At 32.9% G+C, this 14,159-nt stretch overlaps 1 pseudogene; it reads right to left on the bottom strand.

Moving 5' to 3' along the window:
• Positions 1 to 9,869: 9,869 nt before the first annotated feature.
• Positions 9,870 to 11,609, bottom strand: LOC149547955 (solute carrier family 40 member 2, chloroplastic-like; annotated as a pseudogene).
• Between the last annotated feature and the right edge of the window lie 2,550 nt (positions 11,610 to 14,159).

The raw sequence follows: 14,159 nt of genomic DNA, 5'->3' as shown, positions 1-14,159 counted from the left end.
GTTGTAGGGGATGTAGAGGTTGTTCCTGATGAGCATGTTGTCATCCAAGCCAACAGGCAAGATGATGTGGTTGGACAAGGTAAAGAGCGCTACAATTTTCTTTATAATCTTTCAAGTCTCAAATTTTTAAATTAAACCCTTTTATTTGTTATTGCAGAGGACTTTCCTTTGCAAAGGATAGCGAGTGCACATTTGCAGGTGAGAAGAAATATCGATGATGACATGGATATGCCTCTGCAACAATATAGGGAAGGGAAAAAAAAGAAAAAAGAAAAAATAAATGATTCATGTAACTTATTTGATAATGATTGATGTTTATGTATAGATATTTTATTTATGTTCTATTGAATGTTCATGTGAATGTTCTAATGAGTCTTATGTTTCAATGTTAATGTGAATGTTCTAATTAAACTAATGTGTTATTGAATGTTATCATGTGATAATTCATGAATGTTACATTTTATTAATAGAATGAATGAATTTTAGATGTTAATGGGGAATTTAGATGTTGGGAGCACAAAATGTAAATATTAGACCATGTCAAGTTGCAATGAGTGCTGAATCACTCATATGCTAAGTCACTCAAGTGCTGACCAAATAGACCATGCCGAGTGATTCAGGAGTTGAGTAAACAGTGGATGTCGAGTAATGCAAGTGTTGATTCATAGTATACATAACAATGCATGCCAAGCATCAAAGACTTCATATGTCGAGTGACACAGTTTTGACATATTTGTTTGTAATGACACAAATAACTATGTAAACCATTTTTGAGCCAACTTGAGGATAGATTACGATCTTTTGAAGATAAGGAAGAATCTATATTTGGATTCCCTATGTAATTACATGCAACCAATCAGAAAAAGGGAAGGTTTATGTAGAAAAATGGATGAATCTTATACGTAGATTCATACCTAACCCTAAGCCACCTAAGTCCTCTTAAGGAGGACAAAGCCCTAAAATCTTTACAATGGGTGAGTGATCAAATTGGAGGAGCGAACAAGATAGTTTTCATGCAGAGCATTCAAGGTGACTTAGAAGTAAGAGTGAATTGCAAAATCAATTAGAGAAGAATAGAGGATAGAGAGAAGGATGCAGCATTAGAGACATCTGATCGTGAATGATCAAAAGGACATTATGTAGAGGTGATTTATTATCAGGCAAGCAAGTGCCAAACATAGGATCTATGTTGAGACATTTTAACATGTGATTTCAATTAAATCTCTTAACAGCGTAGTCCTAACAGGCTGTACCAGGAGATTGAAATACATTTCATACTACATCAACTGAATGAGGCAAGAGAGGAACTAAAGCAATCCTTGAAGAGAAGGAAAGAGATTGCTATTGCAGAGAATGACACATTATACATAGAGATAGACACTACCAAGCTATTTGTAGATGGTGACTTCAATGAATTTGATGCAACAGTTGTAGATCTAATGGAAAAGAATAGAATCCAAGTTGAGAAAATTAGAAATCTCAAGCTAGAGCAAGAATAACAAGCTATACTACTATGTGAGGTGACTGAACAAAAAAAGAAAGCTATAGAAGACAAAGCAATGGTTGAAGAAGACAAAAGAATTCTGGCAAATAGATTGGAAAAGAACTTAATAGAACTAACCAAGATTTCCAACATGCAATTGGATACTCTAAGTCAAATGATGAATGCCAACTATGAATTGAATGTCCAGGATATTGAGATAACTCCATTGAAGTTGTAGAATGAACAACTGCATAGTGACCTAAAAAGAGAAAAGGAATTTGCTGAAAGTCTCAACAAGCCAAATGAAGCCATCAAATACTTTGAACAATTATTGAGATCCCCTAGATCCAACAATGATACATTAGGATTGGGTTACACAAGCACTAAAGAAGGAGAATCATCCAAAGTCACTGAAGAAAGGAATATCAAAGGTAAGAACTCCAAACCTACTTGTCATAATTGTGGTAAGAAAGGACATACTGCTAATATGTGTAGGAGCAAGAATACAAATTAGAATGTCAAGCCTAAGAACATGACTCATTGTCATAAGTGCAACAAGCAAGGCCATCAAGCACATGAATGCAGAACTAGGACCATGCATAAACAAAGATCTGAAGGTTATTGCTACAACTGTCAGAAGTATGGATATAGAGCTTTTGAATGCAGATCCAAATCCATGTAGTCATCAAACAAGCCAACAAACACTAGTACATTTTGGCAAATATGTGACTAGGCGACTAAAACTTTTAGTCACACTAATAAAACTTTTCATCAAGTGACTAAAACTAATCACATTCCATTGTTTCTTTGCAACTTGCATCTATAGGTGACTAAATAAGTGAGTAATTTGGTCATTTGGTAAAATCAAAAGATCAAGTGACTAAACAATCCAAATAATAAACTACTAAATGATTGTTAGTCACTAATATTTAGTTACTCAAACAAATCCTACTGAATAAATGATCAAACAAACTACTAAATAATTAGTCACTAATAACTAGCCACCCAAACTATTAAATAAAGACTTATAATATAGTCTAGTTATTATTTCTTATCAAGGTTCTTAAAAAATTTGACTGTTTAGATATATGGTGTAAGCGAATCATTTCTTGTCTATCTAGGGCTCATTTTTTAGAACTTTGTACTTAAGTTTCTAGAAAAAAGATGAACAATCACAAATGCATTATCTATATTATGAACACTGAGAAAGGTCTTAGAGATGAAGGATTGCAAAGGCTTTGAGTTTCTAACAGGGTGAGTTACCAAGTGTCTATTTAGGCATACCCCTCTTCACGAAGAGAAATAAGCATTCCTTTTGGAATACTATTAGTAACATTCTCAAGCTTGGAGCAAAACATTTTTGGTTCACCCTGGAGAAACTTCTACAAAACTATTACCAAATGACTTGGATTACATTGTATATACCTCCACTACTTTGTATTGGTGGGCCATGTCAAAGAAGAACTCATCATTCAACGTGGTGTTGATTAGCCTCAACAAGTGATTTTCTCCTAATATTGTACTAGAAGGACAAAATTATCTTTAGTTGTTTTTGAATTGTAGAACCAACTAATTATTTTTATCTACTTATTTCCTTTTTGTGTTTCTTAATTTTTTTAGGTGTCCTTGAGTTAGGATGATGAATACCTCCATAGTAAGAATGAGGGTTAAGAAGAGTATCATAAAACACTATTAACACTACTAAAAATAATGATTTAATATATTTTCTATTTAATTGATATATTTTTATATTTTTAAATTTATATAATTAAATTATAACTATTAAATTTTAGTATTATATTGTTCACCATTTTAAATTAAATTTATATTAAAAACTATTATTTATTGACATTAATATTTATAGTCTATTAAGTTATTTTCTCTTCAAAAATTGATAAAATATAAATATATGATAGTAAAGGGTTATTATATTTTTGAATAAAAATAAATAACAACAAAGAAAAAAGTAAATTATTTCAAATTATCTAACATCATATGTACAATTAATAACTTACTTTACTTATACAATATATAAAATAAATTCATAAATTAAAATTACATTTTATTTAATTTATCTATTTTTCTTTGTTAAGAAAATACACCCATCAAAATCATATCTCTTAGCGTCAACATATATTTCTTTAAGTTTTGGAAATGACTCAAAATATTTTTAGTTTTAGGAGGGAATGAAAATGTTTAGTGCAAAAACCAAGGAGACCTCAATGTGGTTTTGTTAATGTTGTAGCGGGAATGCAGAGGCAGGCTGAGGAGGGGTACACCTCCATTGGTTTTATCAATTTGGCAAGTATTCAAGTGTAGGAAAGCATCGCTTTGATTATAGGAGAACAAAATCTCTTTTCATCTATTTTCAAGATTCGATTACCATTACAGGTATTATCTATTTCATATTGTCTCTTTGTTTCTTGGTATAGAGATGAATATGTCTTAGGCAAAACCCTAAATGATTGTAAAAAGAAACTATGATTAATTCTATAGGAACAGTTACACAGTAGGATGATTGCCCCAAAAATTACCTAAAGCATAAAAGGAATTTTATTTCGCTATGCTTCTATTCAAAAATCATTTGAAGTGCAAAACTAACAATTAATAGAGTACTATTAATGGAAAAAATGACATGGGAATGAAAAATGCTCTAAAATCAACCCTTATGGTATATATTGTTCAATATTTATCTAAACCTTTCCTCTTACAATTTTGAGCTAGCCTTTGCAATCTTGTACTATCATTGTTGCCTTGAGACATGGTACAATGCCTTATTCTTTTCAGGACAATCTCTAGTTCACTATTCTTTCAATTTCAACATGTCAATGCATCTTGTTCTTTGGGTAAGATGGTGGATTGTAGCCATATCTCATCTCATAATAGACCTTTTCAAGTGAGTTCTTCTTAAAAATATGTCGTGTAATAACCTCACACTTCCCTTAAATTTGAGTTCTAAATACAAGAAAGTGGAATGGAAGTCTGACTATCTTCTGCTCATGGACTTGGTACCCAAGAATAAGTAAATTTACGACAAATATAACATTTAGGATGATCAATTTTGAATAGTTTTTCTCATCAATACTTTCTTTTGGTATAGCATTTATGCATAACATTTGTAGTTATGGAAATGATGAACCCATGCATTTTCTAGTGTCAGTGGATTTATACAAGGTATTTTTATGGATCAAAAGCTTTAGGTATAGTTCCAAGTTCTTTTTTTGTCACTTTGCTATTACTAACATCACTTGGGTGCTATGCTTTAAGGATGTTGCCTTTCTTGAAAAAAAATAAAAAGTAACCTAACGTGCACAAATTCTTTGGGTATGATCACAAGTCCCATGCAACAACATTTGGCATAAGCTATCACAAGTTCATATGCAAGGAATGGTTTGAACAACAAACCTTTAATAGTATTAAGGAACATTGGCAGTAGGTACTTGATCTCAAGAATTAAACTAAAAGTCCTCCAGTATGTCTTATCTCAAAGCCTTTTGACATCTTATATCCAACTCTTTTTCCTTGTCTTTAGCCAATTGGGATGTACCCTCAACCATTTTCACATCTTATATTGTGCCAATTTTGTCATAGAAATAATTCCTTCAAGGGTCCTTCCCAATCTGTCACTCTTGCCAGAGTAATGAATGTTTTTGCATTCACATCTGTTGACAGAAAGAAACCTAATCACCACAGTTGTGGTTTTCTTACCTCCTAGATCTACTTACAAAGATGCATTTTCTTTATTCCATTTGATGTGATCCCTCTAGATTTTTGAGGCATGATAAACTTTCCCAACCAACTTATGAGGAAGCATAAAAGCTTTCCGTTCTTGAAGAGATTTAACTAGCCCATGAAGTAGCTCCACAATATTTCTACAGCCCTACCTCCTACCATGGATAATGGGCATATGAGGTAGGGTATGGGTAAGGTCAATGGACTTGGCTACTTGGTGCGGATCCTAAGGACTTGGCTGCTTCTTGAACTTGATGAGATGCAAGGGAAGAAACCAATGATTTAAGTGTTTACACTCTACCAATTTCTGCCCTTAGGCAACTGCAAAAACCAATGATATCAATGTATGCACTCTACCAATTTCTTCCCTTTAGTAACTGCAGAAACTAAGGTTTAATGTACCTCAAAGGATTCAAAGTTATGTTCAAGAGAACTTACTTGGTCTTCTTGGTTGGAGCCCTTCATAAATGGGTCATGAGCCTAGCAGACTTTCTTCTACAATCTCGGTGGATGTGGGTGTGTAATCAAAGTAAAAGGGTGAGATAGATACACTGTTGGAGATTATATGTGGTAGTGGGTCTCCCTTGGTAGTGAAAATATTGCATCATCTAGTATGAACTCCCATTTGACAAAAAGATTTGTAATTCAGCCTAGAAGTTACCTATCCAAAATCCTTTGCACTAATGACCAAGACAAGAAGTCTATAATGAAGGATGTCATTTTCTTAGCATGATGTATCTGAAAACACCTCCTTACCCAGAATGACCCTTACAAAATCTGAGTCTTCCAGATGTACAATATGAAATAACTTATGAATACTCATGCTAGATGGTAGATATTGACCTATCAGTGAGAGTTTTGCACATAGGGAAGGCATTATAAATAATTTTTGCTTGGATTCTTTTGTGGAAAGGGTTATAAGTGAGGAAGGCATGTGGCTACAACCAAAAATCTCTTGCTTTTTTGAAGGTCACTATAGAAAGAGCTTCCACATGTGGAACATTCCATCATACCATTAAAGGGCCATTGGCTTTGTAAGTTGCACAATAAATTATCTTGTTGATATTTTTACCCCTTTTGGATTTGCGATGTTAGCCTCATAGAAAAATCCTTAAACTAAGGTTAGCAAAACCTTCCTACTTGGTTGGACATGTGTCAAAGATGAGAGTGAAGAGACCTTTTCTATTTCCTCCATTGTCTAGCAAGTGCAATGGGTAATTAGTTTTCTAAATCAATGGCAAACATTTATCTTTATGACTCTTGAGGAGAAATCCCTAGTCTCTTTTAGAATTGTATTAAGCTTTGTGTAGGTGTATGGTCTTCTTCAATGTAGAGATGATAGCCCTTGAAATGCTTTTCATCTCCAACAAAGGGAGCATTAATCAAGTGACCAGATTATGGGTTTCCAACAACCTCCATTTTTCTATTTCATTATCACAATAAACACCCCTAATATATTTTGAGATTTAATATTTATTTCAATTGAAAGTAAGATACACACGCTTCAGAAATAACATACACTTCTTCAAGTTTTGACTTAGTGATTCTCATATTTACTTGGTCATTACAATTCAAATTTTGGTTTCACAATTGTCAGATATTTTATATTTGTATTTAAAGTGTTATGTTAATAACTGATAAAGATAAAAAGAAGATAAAAAAATTGTCTGGACAGATATATTATTATATAGTAATGCCACTTCAAATTATTTTTTATAGATTTTGGGCTCAAAACAAATAGACTAATAGTCTCTGTTGCATATTGAAACGTTACTGGAATCGAATATTCAGACCTCAATGAATTTATTTGAAGAGTTATTTCTATTTATTTCCAATCTGTGCATGGATTAGTCCTATATATTGTAATATGAAGTTTTATAATAACACCCAAACTTGTTGTGTTTATCATTCTTTAGCATATATGAATGCATGTATTTTAATATAATTAAAAGGTTGATACTGTTAAGAAACATAAATGTTAGAATTGTCACAACATGGACAGGAGAATACCTCACGGAATCTCCAGTATTATCATTAGCTATTGCACAGTTTCTCCCTATATTCTCCCATCTATCAACCTATCATTAATGTCGCAGGTAACTCTTATTTATAGTTCATGATATATTTTTCTATAAGTTGAATGTAAAAGAGTTTGCATTGTCCTCTATTCTATCTTTTCATGATATTTGATAATCCTAAAGAGGCTAGAGAGGAAGACGAATTTGGGAGAGTGAGTGATATGTTTCTATTAAGAATAAGCAATGTAGACTAAGAAGGGAGACTGCTAACTAAATGAGGTTGTTGTGTTTTCTGAAGATACTTGTCACTACCACAAATAAAAGAAAGTCGCAACAAATTAGAAAGATGTTGAAGTTTACATAGTATTTTTTTTTTAAAAAAATCCAGTTTAAAATAAATAGATTGATGTCGAGGTCAAAGGTGATCAAGCTACAAATAAAGTATTCAAGGAAGGTCACCCCTTTCAAATAGATCAAATGCAGCTACAAGGTGTATTGAACCTTGATAGAGGTTGCTGCTAGAGGCCACTACCAATATTGAAGAAAGGTTGTTGGCCTCTAGAGAAGATTGCAAATCATTATAATATTTTGATTAGATAGGAGAGAATTAATCTTTCTAAATGGGAAGGGGTGGGAAGTATATCATTGTTTAAAGTGGTTATATAAAAGAAGATTGTTATGATGGTATCCATCATAACATTAAGAGAATGATATTTTAATCTTATAAAATTATAGTTAGCAACTATAGAATATAGATTAGTCCCAAATAATATGTTATAAGTTATGATGATTAAATTAGTAAAAGAATGTCAAAAATGTTGATCTATTATAAGTTATTGGAGGAGATTTAGATTGCTGACTACAAAGGTGATAAAGTATGTAAGGAAGCTCACCCATTCAATGAGATTGTAGACTAAAAAGAGTCTATGAGGAGAAAGTTCAAATGTAGTTCCAAGTTGTATGGAACCTTGTTATTGAAAGATTCTAGTGGCCACTTCCTCTAGAGAAGAAAGGTTGTTGGCCTATACAAAAGATTGCAAATCATTGAAGTGTGTTGGGTTAGAGATGAGAGAATTTGAATTTCTAAATGGAAAGGTTGATGTCACTATTAAAAGTGGTTATCTAAACGAAGATTATTGGAACAATATCTATTAAGACATTAAGAGATTGATGTTTTAATCTTGCCAAATTGTATTTGGGTGGCTGTAAAATAGAGCTTGTCTCAAACAATATATTACAATTTATGGCAATTGAATTTTAGATGGTTGGTGATATTTCCATAAAGTCTTGAGATGATTATGACTATTAGTATAATTAATTTAGGATAAAATTTTAGATAATAAAATATTAGCCTCATTGTAGACACAAGAATACCCATTAGACAATTTCCAATAATATCTTTAGCCACTACACGTTCTCTTGATTATGTCTAACTTGTCAATGATAAATTTTACATTTTTTCACCTATCCACTATTAATAATGTAGTGAACTCTCTACAATTTATTATATTTTATGATGTAGTTCTTCATAAATTAAGTGTGAAGAGTCTTAGCATGTTTCAGATATTAAATTTTACTAACCCATTGTGAGTACCAACAATGATTGTTATAGTGATAGGAATATTGTGTTTTCCTTTCAAGATCGTCTTCTTGTATACCTTTTCCCAATAATCTAAAATCTGAACGGTCTGCAGACATGCATGTCCCATCAATTTCTGATCTTCCTTTTAGAATAATTATTGATCAATGTTTTACTACTTGCAACTTTAATGACATGGGGCTCTTCCACAAACTCAGAAAATAACGAAGGGTTGGCAAGCCCCTCCCACACCTTGGCCAAGGTTTTGAACTTTGTTCCTTCTTTGACGAGCTCTTTTGCATTTTATATATCAATGAGATCTCCATGGCCCTATTTTGCTGGGTGGGGAAAGATGAAACCAAAGGTGGCTGAAACCTTGTGGTCAAGAGTTATCGTGAAATGTTCAAATCCAATACAATTCCTTGGCTTATCTTCTTCTTCTTCTTTTGGGTTATTGGTATGCAAGAAGTATGAGTCATATTTGTGCACACAATATAACAGATGAGGCTCATATTCATAATCAGTGTTGAAGTTATTATACAATTGAAAGCATGAGAGATGAGTAATATGAGAGTTAAGACAAGACCCAAGTGTCTTGTTGTGTAGAGTATTATCTATTTCAAAGAGAAGGAAAAGGGAGATTTGATTTTCCAACTTCACAATATCACATTTGATGCTTGTAGTTACCATAGGCCGAGTTTCATTATTTCTTTGACTTACTTCACTTTGAGCATCATGGTGCCCATTTTTGAGAGCTTGGTAGAGAAAGAATCCATCCATCATAGAGAAATTGGTCGTCACAAATTTTGTTGGGTCATCGATCTCAAACTTGTAGAACTGATCAAAATTCGAGGCCATCTCCTTTACATGATCAAGGAAGTATTCGAAGAGAGTGGGCTTGTCTTTTGTTGCATGTTTTGCAGAGTTGAGCTTGTAATCATCCATGACATCTTCTTTTAGAGAGTTCTTGTGGCATGGTCCAAGAGACACCATTTGAGGAACACATGTCTCTGCTTGGCTTTAAGCAGAGCCTTGTGCACTTTTAGGCTTGTTATAGTTACTGTTTCCTCTCTCTTACCAAGATTCGTGTCATCTTCCATGGCCAAACCTCCATAATCAAAACAGGAAGTGAGCATATCATTAATGCAACTGCTAGTTTTAAATATTTAACAAGCTCTAACATGAATAGTAGAATGCCAAAAATTGATGCTCCTTGAACCTCACACAAAATATTGACACTGTTGAGTATGGATTGGCATGAGAAAGTGCAATTGGTTGATTTGTGCCAGCTAACAGGACCACCCAATCGCGTTCAAATGCCATCCAGATACTAAACCAGTCAACCTCTTAATAGCACCTGCTAGGACTAAGATAATAAACCATGGTTGCAAAAGCAATTAAGTGGTAGAAGCAACAACAAGAATGGCCCTATCAAGGACATAAACATTCATTCCTGCTAATATTAATTGATCAGCAATCTGTACAATGCTTAAACAATTAAAAGCGGACACTCTTGGATAAAAATCCATAAGGGAATCAACCAAAGGGCCTCCAGCAAATATACCAAGCTTTGCAATAAAACCCAGAATAGAAACTGGTAGTAGAATTAGATGTAAAAGTGCAATGGTTGTTGGACATGCAAAATTTCAAATTTGTTCCCCTGAATTTCCAGCCAAAAAACTGGTATACAGAGCATACAGACCTCCAGGGTGTACAGAAGTTGCTGAAATTGTATCTTGTTCTTCATTTGATTGCACTGGTAATTTTGTTAGAAGGGAATCCAGTAATTCATGCTCTTCTTCCCTTATTTCTCTAGTCTCCCAGAATATCAGCTAATAATGAGGCTGATGATAAGACTGGAAATGAGCAAATAGAAGTAACTAAACACCCATCTTTGCATAGGTCACCCTCAATAACCATATGGTTGAATTTAACATTGATGTATTTTACAAAGCATCTATAAGCTTCATTTAAATACTAGTAATAGCAATAGAAAAACATAATAGTGAGGAGAGCAGAGGAGTAGGCACCGTGAAGCATGGAGGACGGAAATAGAAAGTATTGATAGAAATGGAGCAGGGGTGGGGATGGGGAGGTGCAATGATTTTGTATTGGTATGAATGTGTATGTCAAAACCCCATGGATACTTCAAGTAAGATGCCCCACCCCCACCTCTATAGTTGCCTATTATTCATGTAGTCCCCTCTCAAAATTACCAACCCTTGTAGATTGATTAAGGGAACCGTTCACATTCTCTAGCTAGGCCATATGGATTTATCGATTTGTTTCCCCTCCCTTTGTTATTAGATGGGTTGCAGGTAGGTAATATAGGTACAACACAAGATAAGAATGCTCCTACTCACTATGCAGTTGAGGTCAAGCCCTCCTCGTGACCGTTGTATGGAAATGCGTCTTCATATTTCTATTTATTACTCAACTTTTAATGTTGTTTTTATGCTTTGCATGCGATGACACAGAAGACAGTTAGGTAAGTGTTGATATAAACAATTTTTCTGTTCTTTAGTGGAGATGTTTGTTTCATAAAGCCTCAAACTTAAAATTACTGCCAGCTTCCTCTTTATTCACTTCAAGTAATAGTTGACGATAAATTCTATTATAGGAATATTGATTACTTCTTATGAGTACATTTATAAATATTCTGACCATATTCTTATTCATTTGCCCACATATTCTAAGTTGAATTGTGTCTCAAACACATACCAGTACCCATATCCCCATGTCTGCAGGCATCTACGCTTCTAGTAGTATAATGCTTTTCTTTTAAAATAGAAGGCATGGTTTAATTGCCTAGTGCAGAATCATTCTTCTACCTTTTCCAAACTCTATAATGTGATTTTACCTTTATTTTATGGCATGAACAGAAACACTTTTAGACATGCCATTTTCAGATGATTTCTGAGCAGGGCTATTTTGGCATCAAGAGCATTCCTATAGCGATAACATCTACATTAGGCATAATGGAAAAAGTTGGCATCCTTCCATCAATGTCTTCAATAATCTTGAAATCTGATGGAAAAGTCTCACTGATCACATTATTACACATTTTTAATGGTCCACACATCTATAGTTACAATAATCTTATTACACTGTAATCACGTCAATCTTGTAACAGTTAACCTCTTCTCTTCATTCAGATCATTAAGTAATCTCAGTAATCTTGTTACGCTGACCAAACCTGTACAAATAACTCCAGAGCTCACCTCTAAATCCCTATTTTTTTTCAAATGTTTAGACTGGATTAATTTTATCTCTATTGGATAGTTAGGGGGAAGCTTATCCAGACCATAATAAATCAGAAATAAGGCCTAGATTAGTTATCTATTTAGTTATTACATCTATAAGACCAGCTAAATTTTTCATATATTATCTCAGTTTGCAAATGAGATCCATCTCCTACAAAAAAAGCATTTACCAGATTGTTGACCACAATCCAACTGCACACAGGTTTCTTTTTTTACATTCCCATGTTTGAACATTTCCTCTACCTTTTCAAAAATTTCCTACCTGCCAGTTTTGATGTAAACTATTGACAGCATTATATAAGAAGTAAACATCTTAGGTTTCAGCTTAAAAAAATGTCATGTTGCATTTTCTCCCATTTCCAAGTTTCTATGAATTCTGTAGGCTCTAAGAAAAGCTCTCCATAGAGCAACATCGAGTTCTATTTCCATTTCGTTGATAAAGTCTTGTGCCATATATAAGTGGTCTACATAACGAATGAGGTCAACCATGGAGCCATTAAGCCTTACTGATATGTTTTAAGTTGGATGCCGAAAAGAACTTCAATGTGACTCTATAGAAATTAAATATGAATATGCTTCTCATTGTTAGTAACAACTTTCATCAACCTGTTATTAAGCATGAATGTAAATTATAGATAGTGGAAGAAAAGGTATATTGCATAGATGATATATAATAATGAGATGAAAAGTTTAGATATAAATCTATCAAATCTGAATATATCGTGTAGTTGTTGAGTACTCAGAGTTCCTAAATTTAAAAGCCTGCAAAGTTAGAAAAATTAAAACAATTTACAATCATGGATTACATTCCTCAATAGAAATCAGACTTATCTAACACCCTTACATAGAGTACTGAACAAGAAGAGCAAGATCTAGAGAATACATAAACGAACTTGACTGTAGCTATGAACAAAATGGTCAAGATATACATTAAGTATTTGTTCTATGTTTTTTCTCTATTCAATTTTAATATGTTTCTAATATTTATTTTGTGCAGATCTATGTTTCTACCACAACTCCACTTAAAAATGGTAAGGTTGAAGCCTTTCATTTAGAATACAATTTGTGGGACAGTTCTGTCTCAATGTTGTAGGTGGGCTTTGATAATAAATTAGACTATTTCATGAGGCTTTGATAATAAATTAGACTATTTCATGAGATATGAAGACATAATAAGTAATAACCTTCAGGCTTAATTTAAACATTAAGATTGATTCATATAGTCTCTAATGAGATTTGTTCAATAAATAAAAGGATAGCTAAATCAGTTTGAAGAAGAAATGAAACATTGAATGCGACAATTTGATGGTATATAAAAGTGAACAAAAATTAATTTGCAGGACTGGAGAAACAAAGCTTGTAAAGGAAGTAGAAACAAAGAAAGTATAGAAAGGCTATATGAACAGAACTAAGTTCTTGTAATTAAATTTGAAGAGTATAATTTTCATTATTTTATTTTATTTTATTATTGTAGACTTAATCATGAAAATTTTCAATACACTTCATTGTAACTTTTACAAGGATTGATTGTGGTTGTCTGACTGTCCAAACATCTGGACTTTTGTTCTTTTGTTTCTCTCTGTAATGGTTTTACTTGAACCTCTTTGAAATATTGTTATTAAATCTGTAGTTGAACCTTAAATCGAAATGCAAATATAAAGAACATGATGGAACTAAACATTGAGTGCTCATGTTTGAATGTCTAAAGGTAAGGCTAACAGTCGGATTTTGACTTGCAAAATATGTGTACTTCAAAGTGCTAGTAGTACAATTTTGTCAACAGATGAATGTTGACAATTTTTTTGGGACTACTAAACTTCTAGAAATAAATAGAATGTAGTTTTGAAACATCTCAGAATTATAATTTTAATCAAATTCATGTTGGGCCTAGAATTTGTCAAAATAATGTTGCAAATAACCTACTTAAGTATCAAATATAAACTTTTATAAAATATCAAACACCACAACTACTTAAGTATCTAATATAAACTTTTATAAAATATCAAGCACCACAACTACTTAAGTATCCAATGTCCTACTGTTGAAATAACTAAACAAATTAAAGCTAAGTAGTGTCTGCTAGA

This window comes from Cupressus sempervirens, chromosome 7, assembly GCF_028749045.1.
Source record: "Cupressus sempervirens isolate cs-2001-9-10 chromosome 7, ASM2874904v1, whole genome shotgun sequence".
Classification (NCBI taxonomy): Eukaryota; Viridiplantae; Streptophyta; class Pinopsida; order Cupressales; family Cupressaceae; genus Cupressus; species Cupressus sempervirens.
This window is presented reverse-complemented; position numbering and strand designations above follow the sequence as displayed.